At 40.9% G+C, this 24,114-nt stretch overlaps 1 protein-coding gene and 1 long non-coding RNA gene across 4 annotated transcripts in view; both read left to right on the forward strand.

Moving 5' to 3' along the window:
* Positions 1 to 24,114, forward strand: part of stxbp6 (syntaxin binding protein 6 (amisyn)) — a 51,362-nt gene that overhangs the window by 9,056 nt on the left and 18,192 nt on the right. The gene's annotated exons all lie outside the window — the stretch shown is intronic.
* On the forward strand, positions 9 to 16,047 carry LOC142967956 (uncharacterized). The gene is made up of 2 exons (XR_012959002.1): positions 9 to 3,208; positions 15,190 to 16,047. It is a non-coding gene; the product is annotated as an uncharacterized LOC142967956 (long non-coding RNA).

Here is a 24,114-nt window from a genome sequence, read left to right on the forward strand (position 1 = left end):
GGGGACGAATGAAACTCTCTTCTCTCCGCCTTACTCTGCTCTCTGTGTTTGAATGGCTTTTATGTGTTCGTCTATCTATATATGTGTTGCTTGTGCTGTTGCAAGTCAAAGTCACATGTCAGCGCGTCTCCCTTAATTCTCCCGCTAATGTTTACACTGACGAGTGTGAACGTTTCCTTTGCCAAAAGAATGACACGCTAAATCAAATTACTGCTGGGTTTTAGGTCAATCCTTTTCAGATTAGATTCACGCTGAAAGTGAATCATTTTTTCACCAGAAATTGAGGTTTTAATTATTTTGTATTTTTTTTTTCTCCCCTTATTTGAATATTAGCTGAGATATTGCTTGTTAATTGAATTAGCCATGCATATTATTCACGAGGAGGAGAATGACTAGAGCATATTAATGTCAGTGCCAGCAGAACTGCTTATGAAGATCAATGGCTTTTCTTAATCCCACCATTTTAATGTGTGGTAAACTGTGCTTTGGCAGCAGCAGATTCTATCACTTAAAGGTTCAAAGTTGTTTCATTGTGACTAGGAGGAGTATATCCGTACAGCACGAAGGCTTGTACAAACTCTCTGTGCAGATTCAAATTCAAGGTTTTCCTCTGGTAGCTGCTCAACACTGACCTTCTGTGTTTACACACTCGGGCTCAAACACAAAAAAGCCATTTGTATCAAGCACAAGTCACAGTTAACCACCCCCGAGGGGTTTAGAATGAGTAATTTCTCCCTTGATGTGGAAATGAGTGTTGCTTGATTTTCACTTGTCTTTATGCCAATCTCATCACGTCCCCCGGCAGCTTTCACCTTTGTGCCCAATTTCAGCTTTGCTGCTCTGAAATCTATTAAAGTCCCCGGATATCATATACTGCTTAGTCTGCATGACATCATTGAAATGCATAAATTATCTGATCTTCTAGCCTCCTTGATTGTTTTTTTAAATTTATGATTATAACAGAATACGTGACATTATATGGGTAGATTTCGAGATTGATCTTGAGTGGAAAGCTGTTGACTTGACTAATTGTTTAGTCTATTTGTAATTTTATTTCTCCCCATCTCTCTCCTTTCCTGCCATTAGTCTACTCTTCACTTTTTAATAACGGCAATATATTCCTCCAAAATGTATCAATTCATCTTATACAACTCAGGACATACAAATATAACACAAATAATGCAAAATCTGTATTTATCTAGGATTGCCCATTCTTTATTTGGTAATTACACCCATAACCTCAGATTGTGTCAGTGGGTCTGCTCGTCCTTTAACACTGCAGAGCTGTGGTGATGCTGGGCACTTTAAGTGTGTGTGTCAGTGTAACCTGGAGAGAGAGAAGGGACTGAGCCAGGGTCAGTCTTAAATCCTCTGTGAAGCATTGAAGGGTGGCCAATTTAAACTGCCTTAAAGTTGCGTTCAGTGAAGGATTTATACCTCAGGTCTCTGCGTCTTCTGGTTGGAGCGCGGTAGGTTTGCTACAGTCAGTGACTCCAGCCTTGCTGTAAGGATGCAGGGGCCTAATGTTGGCCTGTGTGACTAAAGGGACTGTGGGCTGTTGCATTCTTACCCACTGGTACTTTTTATGTAACCCAGCTGAATAGGTACATTTTATGTTTTGGTCTATGGGGGATGTAAGTGGGAGTCGAGGCAAATTTTTCATTGCCATCTTTGCTTACAATGAGCAGCGACATCAGAATATTCATCCTTCTGCTGAAGAGCCTTTGTTGATTGTTCATCATTTTGTCTCCCATTCTCCTTTTGAATTACGTGCCGTAAGTGTGAATGGATGTTGCATAAAGTTTCTAAAACAAATCGAGAAATTGCCACTAAAAGCATCATCGCAATCGCCCAAGTTAATGTCCTGCGTTAGCTAGCCTATTAAAAGTTGTTTGCTGTCAGCTCTATGGTAACAGTCTCCTGACTACGCTGCCGTTGTGTATCACATGTGGGAGCACAGTAGTGAAGGCAAGCACTGTTGTGTAGTTCACTTAGTCATGTGGCCTTTCTTTAAGCCAGCCAACCATTATTCTGAGTTGTGTGTGTGTTCCTGTGCATGTACTGTATAGCCAACCGTGAGTGTGAAACCAGGCTTTTGCCTCCCAGCGTACTGGAGATACAAAGCTGGTGTGCGTGACTTTGAGTGCTCAGCATGTGCGTAAACTATGTGGAAGCACTGTGTGTGTATAAAAAGGTGCGGGAAGGGGGTCGCTGACAGCCTCATGGCTACAGTAGCAGATAGCTGAGGGATGGAGGGCCATACAGTGGCATAGTTGTGTAATCTGTGGTATGTCACTAAAGGAAGCCTTCAGCATGAGGAGCTGTACTGTAGAGGCCGCCACGGGCATTTCCCTCTCAGGTAGCGGGCCAGGATGAAACACCAGGCCATATGACTTGACATGACTTGTCATAAGCCAGTGTGAACCCAAAGCAGATGAGAGCTTAAATGCAACAACTGCTGATTGGTTACACAGCCGAAAGCATTTAAATGGTTTGCGTATCATTTATTGTAATTTCCCGTTGTATCAAATAAACTTTGTCCAATCGGACTTGTTGTACCAAGCGTACAAAACTAAAATTCCGGCAGCCTTGCTCTGGTTTCACTTCACCTCTGTGGCCATCACATGCTCCTAGCATGTGCTGTGATGAGAATTCCATGACTTTGATCTCATACACACATGCGTTCACACAGAGTTGCTAACCTACACACAGAAACGTATGTTAGCGCTTTCACAACAACAACAGGGGTCTGGATGACAAAGGGGTGTGCTGGAGCGAAGCCAGAAGCTCAACATGGACCAAGTTGGTTAGTGAGCTTTCTCTTTGATCACTGGGATTCATGCGGTGCCTTTATGGCTGGACCCCAGGCTGAAACACTGGACCGCCCCCAGAATGTTTGGCAGGAGAGATGGGAGGCCAGTTGAGGTAGATAAGACACTGTGAAAGTTCACTGGAGTAGCCTTTTAGTCTGCGCGGTTTGTATTTTTGAAAACATATTTTCTTCCTTTCCCATCCCAGGTCTCCTTAAAGCAATCCTCATGATTTTCAACACCTCTTTCTACCCTTGTTTACGTCTGTGTGTGTTTGTATGTGTAACTGCTACAGGTTGCCGGTTCAGTGAGGGAAAGGAGGAGGATCTGTTGGTTTCTAAATGATTTTAGAAGACACCGTCCTTTTGATTTCCGCGGCCTACCTTTGCTAGATCGATGTAAGCCTACGTCCTTGTCTGAGTTATCTGTCATTAACACATGCCTAGTGTGTTTGGCTACATTGTGTGTGTGTGTGTGTGTGTGTGTGTGTGTGTGTACATGGGCACGAGTATCACAGTTTTATGCCATGTCCTAGTGTTAATCTCACCGGGATACATGAGGTTTATATGAAACATGAGGAACAATATCCAGGTTTCTGATCATTTGTGTGCAGTTGTGTCTCCGTCCAGGTTTCTAAATCCAGGATATGTTTATGTGTAACACATAACTGGGACACTCCATCATAACCAGGATACTTATGAGCATTTGAACTAGGGCTCATGTGACTCGTCGACATCATCAACTTTATTGATGAAAGAAATACGTCAATCTTGCATAACATGCGTCGCAAGAAGTGTCTGTGGGGGAAAAGTTGATCGGGAGCCCTGTGTTCATATGTGAATTATTTTTCTAAGGGATGTGGGCAGCAATGTTTTATCCATGTGTTCCAATGTTTTATCCATGTGTTCATGCACAGTGCATTTATGCAGGCATGTTATTTTGTGGGTTGGTTTACATGTTTTATGCGTAGGCGGTGCCTTATGTATGTCACATGCTTGGAATCTCATGTTGTTGTTTGGTTAGTTTGCATCTCTTTTTGTGTGGTTTGATGTAGTTTTTTTAAATCTTTGTTTGTTTTAAATTTATTTTACTTAACCTAAAATAGAAAGGATGTACGTAATCATATGATGCACAGGGATTATTTGATTTGAAAAGCTTTAGTAAGTGAATCATGACAACTGTATCACAATCAGCAATCACTCCCGTCTGTCATACGTCTTTGTTGGTGGGACAAAGATATCTTACATTCAGTAACAGAGCCCAGTGTCAGTGTTTTCTCTAAGGCCATGTAGAATATAGACTCCACAGTTACCACACCAGTTTGTGAAACGCACTTTCCACTTCACTTCATTCCTCATCAGCGGCCTCGTGGCTATTGATTGTATGGTAAGATGGATGGACTGTGTAGCTCTCTGGTACATCTAAGCTGCTTATAAAGTCAGATCAGTTATGACCTTGTTTACTCAGTCCAGGAACACACCAGTCTGACTTTTTGTATTCATGTATGTATGTATGTATTAGGTTGTGGTGTGTTTGCCAAGGTTAGATCATTATAAGTCCAGATGGAAATGGACCACGGATACATATGTATAAGGATCTGGGAGGAGTTAACACTGCTAAAGTCCTCTGAAATATTAATGCACAACTCTCAATATTTACTTTCAATACCGAACTCCAGAATGTCATCCAACATATTTTACTTTGACTGACAAAAGCAACAGCGATCTCACCGCCAGTCAGTTTGTCAGTTGACCATAATTTGAAAAAATTGTCTTTGGTTTCACTTCTCACAATTGACAGATTTGAAGTCCAACATTGAGACAGACACACATTACTTACTTATTAGTACTAGTTAATGCTACGTTAAGGTGTTAAATAGTTCAACATTTTTGGGGAAAAAAACAGGGAAACAGCTATCCTGGCACATAACATCTTCGAGTTTAGTTTTACTTCCACATTGCATATACCCGATAGAACTTTTTCGAGCATCGCAGGGAATCTGGACAAATGTTAGTTAACGAAGTTTAGTCAGGCGTGGGTGTGCGGGGTGGTCTGTGCTCTGTTGTGAAGAATGTTGCCTTCTCACAGGACCAGTGTAGTAGCAGTGACTGATGCTGGATTCCCGGTATTTACTGAGAGCAGAGACATACAGCCCACTCGCACAGGGCCAGATGCATCAGCATGACATTAATACCTCATTCCCTGTTAAGGTATGTGTGTGTGTGTGTGTGTGTGTGTCTGTGTGTACCAAAACCTCTTTTTATCAGTGTGCTATGGCAGTCGTTATCTAGACTAATTAGGCTCTTTCTGCAGCAGCAGCTCAGCTCATTTCTGTGCCAGACTCTTTAAAACATGAACTGTCTTCAGACCTCACTCTTGCCCCCTCTTATCACGTCAGCCTCAACTCCTCGCCGCCAAACCCCTCAATGCTTGAGCGACCTGAGCTTGGGGCTAGGAGAGGAAAGCTGAGACAGAAGGTAAGACAAGTGAAAGGCAGATGGCAAAATTAAAAGATTTAAGAGCTGGAATGGCAATCTTTTGGAAGCTTTGGAAAAGGCATCAAAATAAGCTAGGACATTGGTTCAAACGTGGGGAAAAAGTACTGCGCAATTATTTAGACTAGAGAGCAGAACCGTGCTGACTGGATAATCAGGACACTGATGCATCTGAGAAGCAGTGTGTGTTTAATATTTTGGGTTCTGCAATAGCCTTACCCTACATTGACATTAAATCTAAGGACTACCCAGCTAGCTGGCCATCCAAGTGAAGCAGAGGAGGCACCAGAAACGTGCAAATCAACGTCGACTGTATAACATTGTCTCACGGCCTAATTTTCTCCAGAAGCTTATAAAAATAAAGCTATATGGGTTATGTTCGAATTAATTTACGTGTTACTTTGAATTAGTTTGAACCTGACTTTTGGAAAAATGACTATACACACAAAGACATAAATTGGAACTCATTCATTAAAGGCTTTTGTCCTGCTAGATAGTGTCGACTGAAATCTTTTGGATTGCTACAACATACCTGGCCTTGATGCTTGAATGCCGGCAGATGTTGGGTCGTTATCTATTCCTATCACTCTCCAATGACACTTCAGCCTCCAATTATGTATCCAATGCGCCCATCCATTTCATTTGTTGGGGAACTATGTGTCCTCTCCTGTGGCCTTAACACAAGGCCTGATGTCAGACAAACGTTCTTTGGTTTCTGTTTTTAATTCTGCAGTCATAAGAATATTTTACTGTCATAGTTGTTAGGCAAGACTAGAGTAAGGTTGAGCGATATGTAGAAAATCAAATATCACTATTTTTTACCTTTATCGATATGCAACAGGGTCGACTGTTGTTGCTTTCACAATATTTACACAATAATATGTTTTACTAAATAATCATCAGTGATGTGGATATAAAGTGCGTTAAGGCAAATAATAGAACAGCTAGCGCATACTGGTTTTATTACATCACTTTACTGTAATGCAGCCATTTAAACCAGAAAAAGACAACACTTATGCCATATTATGATATTACAATATATCAAATCGTTTCACCCTGGGTACAAACACAGGCATAGGGGTTTTTTCCCCCTTTTATTCAACTTTTTAAGATGGAAAGCAGGGAAATATTTGTGAGAAAGCCCTATTGACTTAAGACATGCAGTCAGGCCAGTGCATAATCCAGTATGCAGGGTTTCTGGTATCTCTTTCACTTGCTCACTCATAGTACACACACACACACACACACTGCAGATGGAGCAGGTGGGGCTCCGGTTCTTTTGGTGGACTAAGTTGTGTGTTCTGTTGTGCATACAAAAACCTCCCTGTGACGTCCAGCATCAAATCCAACAGTCCAACTCAGTCTGGTTGTCCTCTTTCCAAACAGCACTTTGGTTCATGGAACACACCTACAGTAGAGCAGAAACCATAGGGTGCTTTCTTTCTAGCAGGATTCTGATGATTGGTGTGGTGGAGGTAGTGTGTGTGTGTGTGTGTGTGTGTGTGTGTGTGTGTGTGTGTTTGTTAGTTTGGAAGGCTCCCCTCAGCTCCCTTTAACGTCGCATTCAGTCTTTGGTTGCTTTTGGTGCAGCTCCACTCCTTCTTCATGGTTCTGTTTAAAAACAGGAGGATTCCTGCTTCCAGTGGAGAGATGGAGATAAGAAAAAGCAAAGGGTTGGGGTATTCTTTCATTGCACCTTATGTTTGAAGACATTTATTTAGTTTACAGTTAATTCTAGGTGTTGTGGTGTTGCAATGGATTTCCTGTTCTATATACATTCCTACATTGAGTTAGTCTTGAGGTATTGTTGTGTTGGTAATGTGTTTAGTTTCCGGCCGCCTTCCTCTGGTGTACCGTTGTTGTTGCTCTGAATGTTGTGAAAGCGTTGATAGCACACGACAGCAGGGAATGGCTCGGAGAGATGAGGTGATGTGGCCACTTTGGGACCATAGAGGAGGTAATTATTCGAGAAGAGGACCACACCACACATGTTTTTGATACTGCGTACTCTGACCATATGTATTGGCTCATTGATGGAGCAAAGACTGTGTCAACACAATTCCCTGCATACCTGAATGTAGTCATATTTGTGGTGTTCTCATCTTTTGTTTTGTGCAAACGTTTGTACTCCAGACCCTTCCTCTCATCTGCGCAGTGTGAAATGAAGGGAAAAAAGGGAGAAGAGAGAGCTGTAATAAAAGAGCAAAGAGCCCCGTTTTTGTAAAAGTCAGCCATCCATATAATTAGCTGATGCTCTGCTCTTGTAAAACTGAGAGACTTCACAACGAAACATTTAATAACCAACTTCAGTTACTCAATCCAACTGACTTTCTGTCTTAAAACTGTCTTTGAAGTACAAATGGCCCATACGAAGAAAATATTATCTCTGTTCAGCAGAGTTAATTCTTATTTCTCAATGTATTGACATTCCTTGATTATTAGAAAATGTCATGGCAGTGCATTTTAATTCTAGACAATTTGCAAAGCAATTGGTTTCAGTCTGTCACGGCAATTTGTAGGTAATAACTCGTCCTTTAGGTCAAGGAGTTGCCTGATAATTCGTCCTTTCCTTCGAATTCTTCCTTTGGATGTATAACACCAAGATTAATGCGAGCTTAATTCATTATGGATCTATTTTTATATATGCAGTTATCTTCGGACAAAAGAAGGAAACTGAGGAAACTAGTTGCCATTTGTTTGTAGGGCTGGAAAACAGCAGTCACAGATTGCATCCTTACACTCTTGAGACCTTTTCTTCAGCCAATGATTCAAGTCCTCAATCCTGTCTGGATCCTCTTTGCTACACTTGGCCCTCTTTCAACCACTGGATTTGATGTAGACTTGGAGAGGAAAACTCTCTGCAACAATGAAGTCACAGTCAATGTTCTGGACTGCTTGCTCGCTAACAGCTCTCTTCTGTCAACTTCTAAGATGGATTCCCCTTGCAGAATATTTCCTTCCTTTTCTGTGCAAAGGCCTGTTCTTCAAGCAGTAATTGAACAAACAGGACTTTCGTTTGTCTCGTGACTTCTGTGGGCTCAGGGAATCAGAGTATAAATGAAATAGAGTATGAATTAAACAAATGTGTTCTGAATTAGCCTTATCCTATCCCACATTCATTTTCACAACTCAATCACATTGGACTTTTCAGGTTTTGTAGTATGTGGTTCTGCTGAAATATTTAAGCCAACTGCTCAAATAGGGCAAAACATTGACTGGCTGTTGTTCACTTACAAACAACTCAATGTTCGTAAGCGAACTACAGACAGTACATCTCAGAAGCTATAGCACTCTGTGATGAAGACTCTGGAGCTTGGTAATGTGTTGTCCAGTGACCAGTGCTATCCGTCTTTCAAGCCTTTACAAAGGCCCAAACCGAATGCTTTGTGTATTCAAGTAGTTGATGTACCTGTCTCCGTTTGACTGCAGTGACTTAAGTGTACTTGATTGGGTCATTTGTTTGTTTGCAAGCAGAGGAAAGTAGATGATCAGTGCAATGAACTTCGTTATTAGGGAGAGAATAGGTCAGGGATGGAAGGAAGGGATAAAAGGAAGAACCTGTGTGGGGGGTAGTGGGAGGTGGTTATGTTAACAGTTGCCGCTTTAATCCAACAGTAGCTACGGATTTGAAAATGTTTTGTAGTTTGTTTTGTACAGAATTCACATTGTGTTGACCTTTGATCAACAGTTTAATCTGCTCTCTGTTGGATGAAAGTCAGTGAACGGGGACTTACCGAAGTGAGTTTTGGCTTGAAAATTGACACTACACAATCATCCTGGCTTCATGCCTCCAGTACAGTTTGACAGCAGTTTAGCAGCCAGAACTTTGGTCCATCTGCTTAAAGTATCAATCAAGTATAAATACTGCCAGATGGCACATTCATAGATGCACAGTTTAAAAGGTAAAGTGTACAAAAAGAATCGGTGTTGGTCTTGATGTGTACTCCACTGTGATGTTTAGTTACCATCACAAGATTTTTTTTTTTCAACTTTTCAAAAATAATTATTTCTGATAATATAATATAATATAAATAGTTAGGCTGCATCTCCCTTGTGTTAATCTACAGGTGCAGCCTCTAATTCTGTTCAGTTAAATACTGATTATTAGAGACTATTTGAATTACATGAAACGATCAGCCAAAAGGAAAGAATGACTACTCGGCACAATTGACAGTACTATCTACCCACTTAGACTGGGATAAGAGGAGACGGGGAGGAGCTGTTGGTAGTGGAGGAGACAGATATGTCGGTGGAGAAAGGGAGGGGAAAGATCTCAAGGGTCCTAACCTCTTGATAGTCTTTACTGGAAAGAAGGAGGGTTTGAAATGGAAAGTAGAATTTGGAAAGGCATTACCGTTATTACTCTCCCATGCCTCAGTTTTTCAAATGTAACACATGGTTCCTAATCATTAGGGTATTGCTGTGCTGATGCATTGTCTATGTCTAATTGTTTCACTTTCATCTTCTGCTCTCGAGTTCCTCATCATTTATGTGCACCACAATGAAAGTGTGTTATTTATAGTGTGTATTTCTCCTCATAGGACAACAGACGCATTTCTTCTTCACTTACCTCGTGTTCGTGCGTGTCTTGCCACGATTTACAATTTCTTTGATGGCCAAGTGCTGCATAGATAAAACATCTGCCTGGACCAAAGGAGCTGATCGATTAATGCATGTCCTTTTTATAAACTCTCAGCTTCTCCTTTGTCCAGATACACATCCTTGTTTCTCCGTGCTCCATTATCTCCCTCATTTACCTTCCTCAAAGTTTCTCAAGAGCAAGCTTGTGAAGAAGAAACATGGAAGAGTTGTGATGTATAATATTTTAGTGGACATGTTCTCTCAATCCTTGTCTTTTTATACGGTATTATTCATCCTCACTTTACTCACCCAGCTCGGAGCGGTCTCTGTGTCTCTTGTCAGCTCTATGTAAGTCAGTATTATGGGGTTAATGCAGCTCAAAGCATACTGTGTCTGACACTTGCATACAAAAAGCTGTAACACTGGAAACTCCATGCATTAGACTCCTCTGTCTGGCTGGAAAACTTTAAAGAGAAACATGCTTTTGTTTTCCACTTCAGCAGGTACGCTCTCGCGAACTATCTCCAACTCAGAATTTGGGAACATAAATGAACATGGCTTATCCATGACACATTTAGAATCACAGTATTTTGCAAGTGATGATTGATTGATGTTTGAATCACTATATATTGTATTCATGTTACAGTGCACAATACACAGCAAATGCAATCTAAAGTTATTTGGAATGTATGTCCATTGTTTGGGCGGTTTGCTAATTGGCTAACCGCCTCTGCTAAATAACCCTGTGAGTGGATCTTCCAGCGGACAACAAAGAGTTAATGATGCCCCCCATGTCACCCCTATCATTCTCCATGAATGTGTAAAAGAGAGAAATAAAATGGCCGTATCATCTTTTTGTAAGACTCCAAGTCTCTGCTATAAAATGGTGGTTCCATTGCTCAGGGAGAGGAACTGGCTCGTTAACTGCCTGTAAGTGATTGAGGCAAGAATTATCGATTCGGCTCTTTTGCAGAAAATCTCTTGCTGCTGTCACATGCTGATCCATCTATTCCATCTATGCGATTCATGATCGCCTGCCAGGGCCGAGGTATAGCTATACATCTATTTTATCTAGCTTTTCCTTTTTTTTGTTTCTTAATTCATGAGTCATGTCCCAAACTGATACCTCGGCAGTTTCAAAGGATCCTATCGCTGGTATGTCTCACTTCTCATGAATTTCAACATGCATCTAGGCGATTTATATTATCATTTCATTATTGGACATTTAATCTATTTGCAAACTGGGCATTCATGACAGGAAGGATGGATTCCCTCTAACATGCAGCCTTACCTGATGCCTCAGCTGCATCTTATCCCTCCTCTCACTGCATGATGAATCAAAGACGCATCCTCTTGTCCTGCAGGCTTTGAGCAAAGCGTATGTCTAATGGGATAGTTCAGCCGAATTCCTGTAGAAGGCTTGTAATAGACTTGATTTTACAAAGCTGACTGCAGGTAATGGTTTTCTGAGGCTCCATTCATTATTCACTGGGTCTACTTCTTAGACCTGGCAGGAATGTTCTCTGCCTCTGTTTGGTGTGCTGTCAGACTGCGGCGGTCGAGAGAGAACGAGGAAGATTTAAAAGGAGTATAGTAAGAAAAGCTTCTCTGTGCAGGATTGATACCATCAGATGTAATGAATTCAGTGCCTTATCCGATGCCACGGTTACATACTGGCTGAGCCTGATGATTCTTATATCATTTTAAAGAGGCTAGTATTGATTTTGAAGTGAGGCACATGGATTTGCTAAGCCAGTGTATCAGGAATTAAGTCGATCAGTCACTTTAAAGGGAGAGTGGATTTATCTACGGCCCAATACGGCGAAGAATTCTGCCTTCCAAGCAGATCTCCAGAGTCCAGCTGCAGTCTAGAGAAGATGAAGGTGCAGAGAGTTTGATTTGATACCGCACACCACCCTATGTTATGTGCATCTTTTATTACATGATATTTCTCTTTATTAAAGAGGAGTTTCAGTGTTGGAAACGAGTAAGGAATGACAACTTTATTGTTGCACCTGCTTTAGTACGGGGAGTTTCCACGGAATGATTTGTGCTCCTTGAGCAACATGCACTCAAGGCTAGATTGACATGAGCCAACTTAATTGCTCAACAGTGCGTGGTACTTTAGAAGTTTGGGAAAGGTCCCAGACGGTCTCCTAGATCCCTGATTTAGTACTTTTCTAATCCTTTACCCCCTTAGTGGACACAAGCAAGCGAGTGACTGAGTGAGAATGGAAAGTAAGACCGGGGAGATTGATTGACACTGGAGAGCTGTTGGAGAGGAAACCCAGTGCAGCGTTCAGGCAGCGCCAAGAGACCGATGTACAGCTGTGCAGGTCACTTGTCCCGTCTGCTGCTGGTTTCATGTGTGGCTGGTAGGCCAGAGTCCAGGCGTGCAGGCTACGTATGTGGACCGCCCCATGTTGGTCCTTTACTGAATGCGGTTTTGTTTGGGTGGTGGGAGTGTGTTTTTGAATTTAGAGGCAGCCTTGTGTGATTGGTTGGATCAGGCCGTTAGATGATCTGGCTCAGCTTTGATGCAAACAGACAGCACTGAATCTACTGAGCCTGAGCAATTGGACCTTGTGGGGAACATCAGACCCACTTTTTGAAAATACACACAGTCATGACAGCACTCACCCACACAAACGTACACACACACTGCTTCCCTTGATATCTCTTTTTGTCACAGTTATCAGATAAAAGCCAGCCTGTTGTGAGATTAGAATAAATTACTTTTTTAGACAGATTTTCCTCTTTGCCAGTAACAAATCTTAAGCATCGTCGGGGTCAAGTCAGACCGCAATCAGGATTCGGAAAGAGAGATTTCTTAGATAAGCCACAGTCCGACTGAGCAGTGCTTTATTATGACAAAAGGTGGGGCAAACTCTGGCCAACAGTTTCCATTAGTGACTTACAACCCAGTGAAACATTTCACAGAAACATGTTGGATGGTCTAAAACCTCTGGACTGACTTTATCTTCAAAATAGGTGATCTGCAACTCTTGGAGAGCAGCCAGATATACTTGATTTAATTTATTTAATGCGACTGACTAACATGTCCTTCATAAACTTAAGTAGTTGTTGCAGTTATCATAAAAATCAACCTGAACTAGGAAGATTTGTGCAGAAAGCAGTTGTTTATATGAATGTATTTTAGACAGTATATGCATGTTTATTCATGATGCCAAACCTACCTGTACCATGACTCTGTCATACAGTTGCTTCAGACGGACTGTGGTTGGTAGTGACTGTAAGGTTTCCTGACCGATTGGTTTACCCTCAGTTTTCAGGTTACACATTTCTATTGATTCTGAATTCCAGTCGTGGCCCCTTATTGTCTCTTTTAACCAAATTTTGAGAGTTTGGAAATAGATGTTTCTGTACTCACATTTGTAGATTGTGTCATCACCTTACACAGATTTTCCTAAAATGTAAAAAAGGAAAAGACATTTTTATCCGCTTTCCTCCACATAATTGGCAGGCGTTGCTATGTCTGTGAAACACGAGTATGCTGTGCGGTTTTCAAACATGTTTTTTAATCAAGGAATTTCACGATGGTTAAGAAATGAACCAGCAGGTCTGCAGGTCTTGCTAAAAGAAAGAACACAAATATGAATTTGGCCTTTTCTGATCAACTTATCAGCCTAGTTCTTTGACTACAATGCCAGAAAAACAATAGTTCTGTATCAAGTATACATCTACTCTCCAATTAATAGTGCTGCACAAAGGCCTTTTGATTAACAAGTTCATGACATCATGCTGATTTTGTGTTGTTATGTACTCATTCGCAGTTGACGTACGCATTTTTCCAGAGCAGATCATGAGATGGAGCCCACCCAGCGGCTGTGAGGCTTTATTCTCTGTGACCTTTGAATACATTAATGAAAGTTTAGATGCCGTTGACTTTCCATTTCTCTCTCTCCGCCCATGCGACCCTTAACTCTGAAGGAACAACTTGGGGCTAAAGAGATATGATTATTCCTGCCTATAACTTTGATCTGTTCATCTTTGCCTATCTTTTTCTGTCATGGCTCTTTTATCTGTTCCTATCTCTTCCTCTCCCTTCTTTCATCATTCCTATCCCCTCTCACTTTCATATCTCTGACCCTCCTCGTTACATTCAACATCTGTTTGTTTTCATCTCCCACCCCACCTTCATACAGTACTTCCTCAATTTGGTTCTTATCTATCATAATGGAGAGCTGGAGCGCTTTGGACTTGAAGCTAAGGAAGACAAATGGCCTCCCAGCTTGTGATGTCTGTGAGAAGTGTTTCATGTCAAACGATTGTTAATACCTACCCATATTTCATAAGTAGGCTTCTTTCTTTTTAGTTTTGAGTATACTATTTTGATCATCATTCAAGAACTAAAGGTTTTATGCTTGATGCTTTAATAATGGTTCGCCCTGAGGTGCTAGTTCACGTGTCACCTGCAGCTTTATAGATACCACGGTGGTGTTAAGACCTTTAGACTCTTAAGTGCTCTTGTTGACACGAAGCCAAATTTCATGCCAGAGAATAACACCACTGCAGTTTTACTTTGGCTCAGCTGCCAGTCGCATGTCAACAAAAGTTTATGGGTTTGGCATCAGGGGCTAGTAGAATGTTATCTGCCAGTATGTTTAAAGAGTGCGTCATCTGTCCTTAGGTCACTATTTGAATAATGCACTCCATTAAAAAATCAATCTGAATTTGCACAAGTGTATAGTCTGCAATCCACATGCCTAAATGATTTTATAGTTCCCAGTCGTTCCCAATGAATACAATGTTAACTGTTGTGCAATAAGCTGATTGTTTGTCCGTATTGTCTTTTTATAGTCATGGTTTCTGACAGAAACAGGGTTTGTAACTAAGATTGCAGGCGTTTTTTAGATGATCTAACCCAACTTTCTGGGTTAAAGTCTGGGCTTCATCAGACTGTTGATTGGAGATTAAATATTTGTGATGATGGTTGTGTTTCCTGATGTGAGTGAAGTTAATGTGTAATGGCTTAGTAGCTCCATGAAATGTCTCGCCTCTTTTCTTTGAGGGATGGTGTACATTCATTTATTTATTTATTGACTGAAATTATTATTTTTTTAAACCGGTCATGTTGTGCATGTTTTGAGGAAAATGGTTGTTTATACTCATCCCATATCACCATCACAATATCAAAAGGAATTATTCAGAGATCTACAATAAAAATAAATACATAATGCATTTCACTGTCTCTAATTGTATGTGCTTCAAATGTAGACCCTTGAGTGAACCACTTGTGTTTTTATAGTAAAATCAATAATGTTCAACTTGCTATGTTTCAGTTCAAAGAAGTGGACCCAAATGCAGGACACCAGGCAGGCTTTGATAACAAAAGGCTCATTCCAAAAGACAAAAACAGGCTCGCAACAAAACTGATGAAGCAGCGTGATGCAAATCCAAGTTAAATAAACTAAACTGAGAAGAACCGGTATGGCACGAGGAACACACGAGAGAATACTGACAAGCAACCAAAGCAGACGACCTGTAAACTGAAAGAGGGAAAGAACACAGACTAAATACACCACGGACATGATTAACTAATTAAATGCAGATGATACTAACAAGCTGACCTCATTGAGTTGTGTTGAATTCCCCGATGCCGCTGTGGCTGTGGGGAGGTCAGGGAGAAGCAGAATGTGCTGTGTGTGTATTTATGTATTCATGACGGTTTAATAAGAACTGTGTGCTCCATAAAACGCGTCATTTTCACCGACATTCATTGTTACGTTGAGAAAACATGCTAAAAATACACAATCGCCTATAAAACCTGGTAGGGTTACTGTATCATTCCAAGCTAACAAGAAATGAGATGTATGTGACATCATGCCTGCTACTGCTTCATTGCAAAATCTTTAAAGCTGCACCTCTGCAGTTCGTGTCTGGCTTGTTCTAGAAATGAAGAAGGGTTTTTCTTGTCACTTGATCAAAGTTGGTCTGCGTCTATATTATTGCATCTTTCCGTGTTTCTTTTGTTGGCAGTTAAGTTGGGTGTTGAGGGCTTTATTACAGCTCTGGTACAGCAGGCAGAGGGGGACCTGGAGCTGCCAGCTTTATGAGTCTCTGCATTGGTATGGTTGCCCTTTGCAATATGTTTATTGTGGGGATTCATATTGCGAGAACATTAAAAAGTCAAAACAGTAGTGCAATTTAGCCTTTTTACAGTTTCATGGGTCTTATGCAACAAGACATTGGTCGGGGACGTGCCCAATGACTCACTCACACAGATTAATGCAAGTGGAGCCTGATGTTTACAACAGTTTCTGTTTGCATGGTAACTCATTATTGTACTGACCTCTGATCACACAAGGGATGGCAATATAGCCTGTGTATTGATTTAGGCTCAACCATGGTCTCGTCTGTCTTAGATATAGTATTAGTTAATTTTGCAATGATAAATAGTTGTATATCATTTATCCATGTGCCACTTTAGATAAATTCACAGCCTAGTGTATATATATATATATATATATATATATAAAGTAAAGTTTGATTCACCCATATCTTAAACACTGTTTTTCCTCATTGGGCAGCTGTGTCATGCCCCTCTGCCCATGCTTATAGTGCAGAATTCACACCAGACTTGCATGCCTGAGAGTGGCATGCATGTTAATTGTGCTAATGAAGGTCACCCAGAGGGGCAGCTGGAGTCCTTCTCTGTATCTACAACACTCCCTGTAGGAAAGTTCCTGCCTGGCGTGAACCTCACCAGGACACTGAAAAACACCATATGCTCCCCACCCACCACCTCACACCTTTCCCAGGATTTCAGACTGCCACTGAGAAATTCAATCACAGAGCCCGGAGCCATGAAAGATATCTGAGATGCTATGTGGTCCGCTGTCCAAACTAGGATCAAGTGAGGAAGAAATATTAAGACATTGCACTCTATTTAAGTGTTTTTTTGACCAATAATCTCACCTTGTGATAGACGATTGAAATGTTTGTCGAGCAGGTGTGGCTACAGTTATTTCAGCAGTCATTTTGCTTTCCAACTTAAACTTCTTGTTGGAGTTGTGTTTCTGACCTTGGGATGTCCTGGGATTATTCTCAGATTCTCAGCGCAAAGTGAACATTAAATATTAAATTTTGAAGTGTAGAGCACCTTGTCTGGTGCTTCCTCATTTCAATGCGACTCCTATTCCCTTCTTACTGTCCTCTGAGACCACAACGCTGGGGATGCTACTGTGTGTGTGTGTGTGTGTGTGTGTGTGTGTCGCACATCCATTATAGGTCGCTTCATTGCCTCTGGTTGCTGTGATGGAAACCATTTATCTTCAAAATGACAACTTTTCACAAAGTAAGAAAAACAATCTTGTTTTGAGCAAGGCAACAATACATTTTTTTTTTTTTTTTAGATAATCCAAAGGATTTTGAAGCAGTTTTATGAGCCTTAGAATTTCCTCGACCTGTAATCCTGGATTTACTGGGCAGCAGTGCCCTATAAAGACGTGCGTGCGAATCTTACCAATTGATAACAGCTGGCAAAATGTTTGCAACTGATCAGTTGCTGGTTGAGCACTCATACAGTAGTTTGTTTTGCGGTCAAATGAAGTGGTCACCTTGTACAAAGGGGTACATTTAGAGTAAAATTGCATGTAATGATATATGTAACAAAATGCTACTAATATATTTATAAAGACCAATTGTGGCAAACAGGCGGATTCTGGATGATATAAGACATACAGTTCCAGAAGATGGGAGAAATTCTGCACAAAGAGCTTAATGTCGTAGTTGTAATGATACGTACAGTACATTAATTACTTAATCTTCACAAACCGTTGCTTAGGCACCGCAGGGACTGTAGGGAATGCTTTATAAAATGACTGTATTCATTATATACATAAAGATCATGTCTCCACACAGAACTTTTTCATAGCAGGTGTTTAGCCCATCACCAGGCAGTCAGGCAACTTTTAGTGTTCATCAGGATTTAAAGGTTAGATGGGATGTAGACTGGCACGTTGGCATCTCACTCTCTCCAGGCAGCTGTGTGGCTGAACAGCCCGGTGACAGCAGACTGCAGGGACTCTAGTTGTCTACTGTGGAGACTTCCTCTGTCAGGCGCTGGGTGGGCTCTGCTCTGGTATTTCACATTAAGGGCAAGGCTCAGCACCCCTGCAGACTCCCTGACAGCGCTGTATCGGCACATGCTGTGTTATTGTGGGATGCCAAGCACGAGCATATAAGAAAATGTGTCTCTGTTGGACATTGTATCTCATTTATGCATTTTTTTTTTGGTAGATGTCAGAATAACTGAGGATATTGTTTGAACATTTTCCTTTTTAGTGTAGCTATTGAAAGATGCTCATCTCACTTGTAAGTGAGTTTTACAAGTTGAACGGAAGACCAAAAGAGTTGAGGTTGTCATTCTTTTCCTCTTGCGCTTAATATTATGGTGAAGACGGAAAGAAAGGAAGATTGATATCATAGCTTAATGTCATTCTCACAACCCCCAGCTGTTTTCCTGCTACATGGATCATCCACCCATGGAAGGACCAGATGGAAACCCGATGACTGAGGGAACAAATGAAACTTCCTGCATGTTCATGATCCATCCTGGCAGAGTAGCAATCTGTGCTCTTCAATGACACTGTGTGTGTGTGTGTGTGTGTGTGCGTGTGTGTGTGTTTCCATAACCATATGAGCTGACAGCAAGTGGCTCTCATTTCTGTTGTTCAAAGTGATCTTTTGAGCTATTTTTGCTTTGTCTTGATCAAAATAAAGTAATAGGCTGTTAGAAGGTAACAACTTTGAAGAGTTTTAATAACTAGAAGCTTAAAAACTTTGAAGGTTAATAGGAGTAATAAAAAAAATCACTAATGGGCATTTTTAATGGACTATAAATTAGCAGCTGTAAGAGATTATTTAATCCAATACTGCACAAAAAAATGGAAATAATATAAGTTATTTATTCTTTCTGTGCGGCCCGGTACCAAATGACCCACGGACCGGTACCAGTCCGCGGCCCGGTGGTTGGGGACCGCTGAACTAGAGGACGTGTTTGTCCTCAATGGTACCAAGAGGGTTATTTTCTAAATCTGAGCAGAAAATAACAATGCACCAAAGATGTCATGTCAGTAAAACATCATACATTCTTTTATCTCTGGCTTTCAATCTAGAGCCCTGGCTTATAAATTGTAGTTTTTACTATTTTCCACCATATTGAGCTATTTTTTTTTTTTCATGTTTGAAGTTTGAGGTAAATATATGCTATTTCCCTGGTTTCCACTCGAGGCTTTGCTGCTGTATTACGGGGCTCTGCAGGCCAGTTCAACACGTGTACAACTACAGTGATGTGTGTGTGTATAGGGATAAATCTGCGTGTGTGTGTACACTGTAACTCCTTCTGATCCATCAGAGATGAGTTTAACTCGAGATGGCACAGTACAGGAAATCTCAGACTTTTTGGGAATTGTGCTTTTTTGCATTTTCGACTTTCAGTCAGATGTGAGGAGCAAGATCAGTTTCATGTTTGTGCTTGGCGTACAAAGATTTGTCAGGATGTGAGATATATATATCTATATCTATACATATACATGTTTGTCCAGGTATAGTTTATGTACTGTACCAGATTCCCCCATCTGTTTGTGTTTGCCAAGGACTTTGTCTTTAAGATGCGAGTTGAGCGAGAATACATCGTTCCTTTTTTTTCTGGTACTTTCTCTTGAAGGCAAATTAGAAGTTTGGTAAATCAGCCACACAGGTGTCCCTAATGAGGGAAGTGACTGAAAACCAATATAAATATCCAGTGAGTGAGCCAGCAGCCCTAATTGGATACTTGAAGAAAGTATTGATCTCGATTTCAGGTTTGTTATTGTTGCATTGATAAGCTTTGCCAATATTTCACCGCTTTAGGGTCACTCCACTATCTCCTTCGTGCACTTGCAGCAAGCATGCAAAGTGCTTTCTTCCAGTTTTCATACTCTTTAGTAGCTCAAAATCATACCTCACTACAGATCAAATCATACATTAATATCTGATATCGGTACGATACTGACTCAAATAGCTGGTTTGGGTTTAATTCATAACAATTCAGTACATTTATATCTATGTATTTATTTGTTACATTTTGTTTTTCAAAGTTAAGAAAGCAATATTTAAGTCGAGCCTGATGTTGCCTCGCACATAAAAGAATGATCCCTGTCACTTCCACACAGCGAGGTATCCAGCTAATGTATTAAACACTAGTATCGGATCGCTATTCGGTATTGGCCGATACCCAAAGCCCAGGTATAAGTGTCTGTATCGGGACTGGAAAAGTCTGATCGGTGCATCAGATACAGGTTGTGTAACACAGCCATATGTCACACTGAACCCCTCTTTGGTATATCGCTACACAAATGTGTTCCTGATGTACAATTGTCTATTTAATATAGCCAGATCCCGTTCTCTTTGTTCTTTCCCATGACCCCTTTGTCACGAGTTCTGAATCATTCAGCCTCCTCTCCACCTTGACCAAATGTTCCAGAGAACAGGACATATGGGTTTAAAACAACAGTAAAGGCAACAGGAGATGGACATCCTGGTGCAGTGGAGTGTTAATAACCTCGTAAATTTCGTCTCCCTCACGTTTGGGTTAACCTTCCACTATTCCTTCGATTTCTTTCTACTGAACAAGTCAGTTTGGGAATGACGCCTCAGTTAATTATCAATTTCCAGTTTAATACAATACACATGTGTCCTACGCACCTTTTAACTGCACACATCTGTCACCATTGCGTCATTTTGGAGATCAGGTTATGTCATCTGTATCATCTTTTAGATCACTATGGTGATTGTAGACAGGACATTCTGTACGGGGCCGGTATGTGGGGAAAAAGCTATCCAGCAGAGCAGAGGCATACATCCCCTGGGCTCCTGTTATAGTGATCGTTTTAGCCGTTTAGCTACAGTTGGTAAAGGAAACAATCCAAAATGCTTGAATTAAAAATGCTTTTATAGTACCTCCAGACACAATGGGGCCTTCTGTTCTGTGTAAAGGGATGCTTTTAACAATGTGTGGCTCAGTTGACTGTCTTCATGACCTTGATCCTACTGTAGTTTGGATTTCCGGTGAGGAAGACTGATGGATGCTCATTACCATCCAGCCCTCCTAAAGTTCATCCACTTGAACTTTTATTGTGGTCTGAATTGGAGGTCGGTTTTTAAGCATTAGCATAGTCGTCCTTGCTGATCACAGTACCGGGGTCCAAAGATTTCGTATAGATTTAGATTTTATAATTTGTGAACTTGTATTTACTCCACATGAAATGTTGACCTCACCATATAATCCTGAGAAGGCCTTTCAGGTGGGGTTCTAATCCTGTCTGGATACAGTACGTGGTAGGAATTGTGATTGCAACTATCATCCAAACGCACGACTGTGTAGAGGCTACTATACCTGTGTTGTTCAATACATAAGATATGTTATCCCCTTCGCCAAAGCACATCCTGAGACAGACACAACAAATGCAGATGCTTTATCTTATGAAAAGTAGACAGTGTCTCAACGCTGAAAGAACAAAGTGCCCTCCAGCATAGTACTACATGATGCAGTCATTTTCTTAGCAATTCAAAAAATGCTTTCTGCTGTTATACTCTTTCTCTGAGTTTACCAATCGGAACCATGACAGGGAACCTTGTCTGCTTTCTTTAGGCGTTCTTTAAACCCAGTATGTACTGTCTTCTCGAATATTTGAGGTAGATTGTGCAATATTAGTCTCCATGTCGCTCCCTCCATATCAAATACAGACGGTTCTTCACTAAACCTTGTCTAAAAGAGACCAGATGGACCAGGAAATGATATCTGGAAACAAGCCTGAACCGTAATGCTTTGATTCATCATTCGATTTCACTTCTTTGGGCTGAAGGTAGAATCCACAGGGGATGACTCACCAGTATTCAATCCAACTCCAACAGACGTTTCAGTAATGGCTCTCAACAATTTCAGATATTGGGATAATAGATACATTAGAGGAGTAGTCAAATCGTAGGTTTAAATTTTCCAGATTGCTAACATCACAGAACCAAAAGCCCAGACCACCCAGACAAGAGATAAATACTGCTGTATCTCCAGAGTGACCATTAGTAATGGAGGTTTGTTAGGGAGATACAATGACAGCAAGTTGGGATTTAGTCAGTGGTGAAAGTACATTGTACAACCTCCATCGCTTCATATTGCTCTTCTTCCACCCCCGGCTTCAAGTATCCCAGAACACACACATTCAGTTTTTAATACCTGTATGGTGCAGTAAGAAATTAGAAAGCACTTGACAACATTATTGATTTAAATGGTGTAAGTGCAACAGAATCATTTGGGAATGTTAACAAAACTTTCAAAATTGTAATTTATTTTTTAATTAGAAGAGAATTACAACAAAATTCGTCGACAGCAGTTTAACAGTTTACAAGTGCATGTTTAGGAAGTAAAGATGCGCACGCACGCTGTCATCCCAGCAGAGTACAGAGTTTGTTTGACCTGCTGTCTGTTGGATTAAAATTGAACATCATGAAACATCGCAACTTATTTTGTCGACAGACCTAGCTGAAAACGCAGCCTCTCCTAAACATTAGCAGATGTGTTCTCTTGTTGAAAGAGTGATGGTGACGGGTTGTTGTATGTGTTTGGCAGGCAGCTCCTGTCCCCTCTTCCCGGTACTGTGTACCAGCACTTCATCTTTAAAAAGCACCAAATGTCGTGTTCCCACAAAAAAGGCTATCACTAACCATCTCTTTCTAAAACTATGTGACCCAGGTTTGACACAGGTTGCTTTTGGTTTTAAAGATTTCTGTTCTTGAAGAAGTAAGTGTTGAGGAATGTGCTTTGTTTTGACTGTTTGAAATACCGGCGCATACTATGATTATATCCAGATTAGGTTGCAATGAGTTCTTCGTGCATTTTATCTCTTTTCACACTGAGCTAAGAAATTGTACTTCAAAATAATGAGCTTACACAACGCCTCTTTTGTCTCTCGCTTTAATCGACAGACATATATACATTATTTTATGTGTATTTTGTTACATATTCCTCCAATGAAGAAATGCAAGCCAACAACCAAATGTTTATGAGAATATTTCAGTTTTAGCTTTGAGCCTGGTGGAGTCCTGCTGCAACACAATCAGTTCAGGTTTTACATGACCAGTAGGGAGACATGAAAGGCTGATGGGAAGTCCGCTCTGTGGCATCAGAGTAGGGGAGAAGCCTCAGGTCGGTGCGCCAGTGTAATTAAATATTTCCTAGTATCTGTGGTCTCGGGCTCTAGAGGAATGTCTACTATGTGGGCTGCGGCTTAGCCTCAATAGCTGGGTTATTAAGTGGTCCGTGGAGCACTGGGTGATGGACGAGCTCTGGGGGTCACAAAGTGGAATACGGGCCTCACAAGAGACCATGTGTTTCTCCCCTGGATGTGCACAGAAGCAGAACGCTAGATGAGAAAGAGAAACACAATGAGCTGCCTCAGTGGAAAGTGTGATTGCGTTCTGTACCTCTGTATTTTTCCTTGGTTTCTCTTTAGGACGATTCTAAGATGTATTGCTTGTCCGTCTTTGTGATTAAATGTAACCTACGCCTTAAGTAGTGTAGGTGTGAAATCATTTATCACTTGCTGTAAGACAAAGAAATATATATCCCGCATTTGATTTAGTCCTTTGTTTTTGCTAAGTGACATGGTTCAGCAAATCAGCATTCTTTGCCCCTGCTTTTCCAATGGCTTCCATTCCTCCTAACTTATCTCACCTGACCCTCATTTTCAGCATTTCTTTTTAATCTTCTTTCTCTTTCTTTATCTGCAGCTCTGATCTTACTCTGTGATAACTTCATGCTACTTCATTTATCGACTCCTCAAGCTGCAGTCCACACGTCAGACATGTCGGAGTGATCAGTAGCATGTTTGCACTGTATCATAAGCGGTCAACGGGGCATCACATCACCCCAACACCAAAGTGTTGCTGTCTCAGCCTGTTACAGTGCAGTTGATATGATTCAAGTTTAGTGTAACTGTGATCTCAATAGAATGGAGAAACTAGAGCTCTGAGATCACATTTAAATATTGTTGTTTAGATTACAATATATGGCACAGCCACAAATGTTGAGGCAGTGCGGTAATGTAGTGAAACTTTGTTTCAACATGAAATGAGTGATTCTTTTAGTGTTTTGTTCAATCATATGACAGATATTATTACATTTGGATGTAATTTATTACAAAAGCTTTGGTGTCTCAAATGAGACT

The sequence above is a fragment of the Anarhichas minor genome, unplaced genomic scaffold (genome assembly GCF_050575085.1).
Source record: "Anarhichas minor isolate MPS153535 unplaced genomic scaffold, ASM5057508v1 ptg000040l, whole genome shotgun sequence".
In the NCBI taxonomy this organism is placed as follows: domain Eukaryota; kingdom Metazoa; phylum Chordata; class Actinopteri; order Perciformes; family Anarhichadidae; genus Anarhichas; species Anarhichas minor.